At 38.9% G+C, this 6,136-nt stretch overlaps 1 pseudogene; it reads right to left on the reverse strand.

The window, feature by feature from the left end:
• Window positions 1–496: 496 nt before the first annotated feature.
• LOC115275392 overlaps window positions 497–6,136 on the reverse strand; it is a 7,408-nt pseudogene continuing 1,768 nt past the window's right edge.

Below are 6,136 nucleotides of genomic sequence, written 5' to 3' on the forward strand. Positions count from 1 at the left end.
TATTCTTCAGCTCCAAAACTTCTGTTTAGTTCTTTTTTGTGATTTCTACCTGTTTGGTAAACTTTTCATTTTGTTCATGTATTGTTTTCCTAATTTCATTGAATTGTCTCTGTGTTTTCTGGTGGCTTATTGAGCTTCCTTAAAACAGTTATTTTGAATTGTATATCAGGTGAATCACAGATCTTCATGTCTTCGGGATTGATTGCTGGAATATTGTTGTGATCATTTGGTGATATCATGTTACCTTGATTTTTCATGTTTCATGAAGTCTTGTCTTTACATTTGAAGTGGCAGTCACCTTCTCCAGTCTTCACTAACTTTGGGAGAGAGATACCTTCCAAGAATCCTAATACAATTTCTAAGGCTTTCTCAGACTTTCTGTGATTATGCCTGTTTAATGCCTATTGCTCCCTCTTGTGGCAGAATTTTTAAACTTGTATGCCTGTTTGGGTCCTGCAAAGCAACAGGTCAAGTGCTAATAGTCTCCATTTTGCTTTTACAAAGGTGGTACTAAATTCTCAAGTTTGTGGTCTCTCCCAGGCTTACAGATTTGGCCTTTCTGCATGTGCTCCCTAGCTGTCTGCAAAAGCTCCCTCTCACTGCCACTGGGAGTAATCACAGGGAACCGGCCATGGGCTTGGGTGAGGCACATAGAGTGCTGGGGGTGCCTGTGGGCCAGCTGCAGGGATCTGTATGCAAGGCATACCCAGTAGTTCATAGGCAAGTCTCCTAACGGAATGCATGTCAGAGTTAGAAGATCTGTGTCTCTTTTATACAGTCATCCTGAGCATTGGCTGCTATTCTCTGAGATGTTCACCACCCTTCAGTCATGCATCTCATGACTAAGTACTCTGGATTGGGACCAAAGAGAAATGGGGTCTTTTTTAAATTTCTTTATTTTTGAGAGAGAGAAAGAGAGAGCGTGAGTGGAGGAGGGGCAGAGAGAGAGAGAATCACAAGCAGGCTCCACACTGTCCGCACAGAGCCCAATATGTGGCTCAAACCCATGAACTGAGATCATAACCCAAGCTGAAGTTGGACGTTTAATGGGCTGAGCCACCCAGGTACCCTGAGATAAGTGGGCCTTTGGGCAGCACTCTGCACAAGTAGGAAAGTCAGGTGTTCATTCACATGCTTTCATCTTCCCCTGTGGGAGAAATCATGAGCTGAGAAGGGCTCTCTGTGTACTGAGCTGTGTTGCCTTGTGGGCAAGTTGATACAGGTAGAGTCAAACGGTTTCTCTTACTCTCACCAGTGCCTTCAGTCTTGGATTTGCCTGTTTATTTTTGGCTCCAACATTGTGCTGGATCTTATCTGCTAGATGTTTGGACTTCCACAAAGGATCTCTCATCTGTGGGTGGTTGCTTGCCAAATCAGTGTTCTCCAGAACCTCCTGGGCTATGGCTAAGAGAGACTGATGCCAGTTCATGGGCTACTTCAGGTTCCATAGCACAAACCAAGGTCTGTACATCTATTACCTGACTCACAAGTAGGCAAGTCCTTTCCCAGATCTTTTGGTATATAGCGCTGGTAACAGAACTAAAGCCAAACAAGGCTGCAGCTAAGTCTTCAAGGATATGAAGCTCTTTTGGGTCTAGAGCTGGGACTACAGTAGGTAGGTCAACTGCCTGGGTGCAGGCCTGTCTTCTCAAAATAGCCCTCCTAATTCTTGGACTGCACAAAAAAGTCACAATCTCCTATCTGAATCCCGCAGCTTCCACAGAGGCACTTTTGTTCATGGATTAATGTCAAATTGTTGTTGAGGAGGGAATACAAGCGAGGGGGGTCTGATCAAGCCATCTTGCTGACCTCACCATTAGAGCTTCCCAAAATTTTTCTTAATGCCTCTTGGTAATCCTTTCCTTTTGTCCCTCCCTGTCCCCAACCCATAACCCAGGCAACCACTGATCTACTTTCTATCAATACAGATTAATTTGCATTGTCTAGAATTATAAAATGGAATCATACAGTGTATATTATTTTTTGCCTGTCCTGTTCTACTCAGCAAAATTATTTTGATATCCATCGATTTTAGGCATGTATCAGTAGTTTATTCTTTTATATTGGCACACAGTATTCCACTGTGTGAGTATATCACTTTCTTTTAGTATCTTCACCTGTTGAATATGGAGTTGTTTCCATTTTCAGGATATTACAAATAAGTCTTCTATACATGTTTTTTATGAGTTTTTATAGGACATGTGCTTTCACTCCTTTGGGATAAATATCTATAAGTAGAATGGCTGATTTATCTAGTGGGCATATGTTTAATTTTTAAGAAACTGCCAAACTATTTTCCAAAATGGTTATGCATTTTACATTGCCACTGGCAGTGTATGAGAGCACCAGTTTTTCCAAATCCTCACACACACTTGATGTGGTCAGTCTTTTTCACTTTAGACATTCTTTTAGGTGTGAAGTGGCATCATATTGTGATTTTCATTTGCATTTTTCTGATGGCTAATGATGTTTATTTCCTATCCATATATTTTCTTTGATGGAATATCTGTTCAAATATTTCACTTTTTTAGTCCCCCCCCCCTCCCAAGTTGTTTCTTTTCTTCCTATTGAGCTTCTAGAGTTCTTTTATATTCTGGAAATGAGTCATTCATCAGATATGTGATTCACAAATATTTTTCCCCAGTCTGTAGCTTGTCTTTTTCATTCTGTTAACAGTGTCTTTTGAAGAGAAGTTCTTGACTTTTGTGAAGTGCAAATTATCAGTGCCTAGCTCAGGGGGCCATGAAGATGACGGGTGTGATAAAGAGAAAATACTTAATGGTGATTGGAAAATAGTAAGTGTTCATTAAATGTTAATCTTTGTTGACGTTGGGGGAAAATAGCTTAAATAATAAAGACTAATTGTCATCTTATCCCCCACTTCCTTACCACTTATGATTAAGAGATGTATAAGCAAAATTTGGGGCTCTGAATTTTTTGAGCACTTATCCATTGCTGGCAAGAATATAACTTGGTGCAACCACTTTGGAGAGCAATTTGACAAAACCTAGTAAAACTGACAATGTGTATTTCCTCTCTAAGCAATTCCACAGCTGGACTATAGAATCTCACACACATATATAAGGAGAGATGTATTTATATATAAATAGCTATGTTTTGATAATAGAAAAAAAGTCTAAACAACCTAAATGTCCCCTAATAAAAAAATGGAAAAAGGATGGATATTGATACAATCCAAAATTACACTGCAGTAAAAAAATATATATTTAAAGCTATAAGTATTAACATAGATGAACTTCATAAACCTAATATTAAGGAAAGAAAACAAGATACAAAAAAAAATACTCCTTGGATTTTTGCAAGCCTTTAGTTAATTTCCAGCAACCTTAAAAAGCTGACTTTGACAATTTCCTAGCATTCTTGTCACTTTTAGGGAGGAGTCAATTTTCAGAGATCCAAGTTACTCTTCCATTTTGCAAGTTGATGTCATGCTTGTAACTTATATGCTGTATTCTAAAATGTATGCATGACAAGCATATTTCTACCATTTTTTTATTAGAATTCAATGAATACTAAATCTTTTCTTACCATTTTACACAACTGAAGATTGAAAGAATTTTCCACAGACCAGCTTCTGGCTTTATATATATGTCTAACTTGTTTTTCCTCTACCTCTTACAGTGTTGAGCACTGTAGGATATATTGTGATAAGATCTCTGGCCCTACATTTTTGCATTGCAGCACAGAATTGGCATGGTGGGCAGCGGGACTATACCTGGAAGTCATGCCTACATCAAAAGAACTAAAAATAAGCTAATTATATAGAAGTAACTATGACCTACAAAAGTATATGCTACTAAACCCCAATAAAATGTATCCCAAACTCAATTTGTTCTTAGTTTCCAAAAAATCCATGTCCACTCCCACACCACTTTATAGTAAAAGAAATATGATAGGGAGAAAATCAGAGTAGAATGAGACAACAGACTCAACCTAGTATGGCTACAATATCTTTAAGAAATTTTACAAAACCAAATGACCATGTGAACACATTGCTGGGACTCCAACCTTAAAAGGGGCCTCTTAGAGATCCCGAAGTTTAAGCTTAGTTAACCTCACTATATGTCTATATGTCTCTGACTCAATTTCTCTATCTCTATCTCTGTCTCTGTCTCTGTCTTTATTTCTCTCTCTCTCACACACACACACACCACCACCACCACCACCACCACCACCAGGTCTCTTCTTTAATTTCTCTCTGGGTTTCCGGGTTTCTTTTCCTCTCTGTAGTTTCTGCAGACTGCCTTACTCTGCTTATCTATGCAGATGGCCCAAAGATGGCTGCCTAAGCCCCTTGTACATACTCCCTGTAGAGTTGCTAAGGGCCAGATCACTAACATCTATTTGTCCAGTTTCCAGAGAGAAGTTAATTGTTCTTCCCACAAGCTTATTAATTGGCTTTCTTTGGCTCAGCTGTTCAACTTTGATCCAATAAGCTTTACCAAGTATATGTAAAGTCCCACAGAACAAGGGCAGCTGTAGGGTCCCATACTATAAGTGGATAGATTATTGAATAATTCATGGAAATAGGAATGGGCTAATCTGATGCCCAGGACAAGTATACTATGGCAAAATTGATTAGGGTCAGGCAATAGATACAGTGAAGTCTTTGCCAAAAACTTCAAATGTAAATATATTAGGGATTTTCACTAAGAACAGGTATCTTATTTTCCAAAGTTGTATTCACAAGGATCCTATTTCAGGAGGAGTTAGGGATGGTTCATAGCATTAGAATTCTGAGGAACACATTTTGGGGAATTCTGGATTAACTAATAACAGTGAGATTATTAACTCAGTAAAGTAATATTGTTTGTTTCAGTTTGGGACCAATCTAAGCATTTCTGTAATCCATATACTAGGTCCATGTGGTAGGTTCTATTCTTACAAATAAAGAGATGAGGTATAAGAGAAGTTGACCAATTTGTCCAGAGCTGAACAACTTAGGAGTAGGGATGTCTGACTGGCATCCAGGCAAGGTTTCATGCTTACCCTTGTGCTACACAGGTATCCCTTGAAGATATTATGGCTCAGATCCAGACTACTGCAATAAGACAAATATCACAACACAGTGAGTCAAATGAATTTTCTGTTTTTCCAGTGCATATAAAAATTATCCTTACACTATAGTCTACTAAGCATGCAATAGAATTATGCCTTAAAAAACAATGTACATAATTATAAAATTCTTTATTGCCAAGAATTGCTAATCTTTATCTGAACTTTCAGCAGGCCATAATCTTTTTGCTGGTAGAGGATCTTACCTTGATGTTGCTGACTGGGCAGGGTGGTGGGTTGCCGAAGCCTCGGGTGGCTGTGCCATTTCTTAAAATAAGACAACAGTGAAGTTCGTTGCTTCACTGGACTCCTCCTTTCACAGATAATTTCTCTGTAGCATGTGATGCTGTTTGATAGCATTTTACTCACAGAAGGCCTTTTTTCAAAATTGGAGTCAATCCTCTCAGACCTTGCTGCTGCTTTATCAACTAAGGTTCTGTAATATTCTAAATCCTTGCCATTTCAACGATCTTCATATATCCTCCCCAAGAGTAGATTCCTACTGAAGAAACCAGTTTCTTGGCTCCTGCATAAGAAGGAACTCCCCATCCATTAAAGTTCAATCATGATGGGGTGCCTGGGTGACAGTCAGTTAAGCGTCAGACTTCAGCTCAGGTCATAATCTCACAGCTCAGAGCCTGGAGCCTGCTTCAGATTCTGTATCTCCTTCTCTCTCTGCCTTTCCCCCACTTGCCCTCTGCCTCTCTCTTTCAAAATAAAGACATAAAAAAATAAGAAATAAAAAATAAAGTTCTATCATGAGATTGCAATAAATCAGTTATATCTTCAGTCTCCATCTCTGGTTCTAGTTCTCTTGCTCTTTCCACCGCATCTACAGTTCTGTCCTTCACTGAAGTCTTGACCCCTTCCACGTCATCTATAAGGGTTATAATCAACTTCTTCCAAACTCCTGTTAATGTTGACATTTTGATCTCTTCCCATAGGTTATGAATGCTCTTAATGGCATCTAAAACGGTGAATCCTTTCCAAAAGATTTTCAGTTTAGTTTGCTCAGATTCATCAGATGAATCACTATCTATGGCAGCTATAGCCTTATAAA

Source organism: Suricata suricatta, chromosome 2 (assembly GCF_006229205.1).
Source record: "Suricata suricatta isolate VVHF042 chromosome 2, meerkat_22Aug2017_6uvM2_HiC, whole genome shotgun sequence".
Lineage (NCBI taxonomy): Eukaryota > Metazoa > Chordata > Mammalia > Carnivora > Herpestidae > Suricata > Suricata suricatta.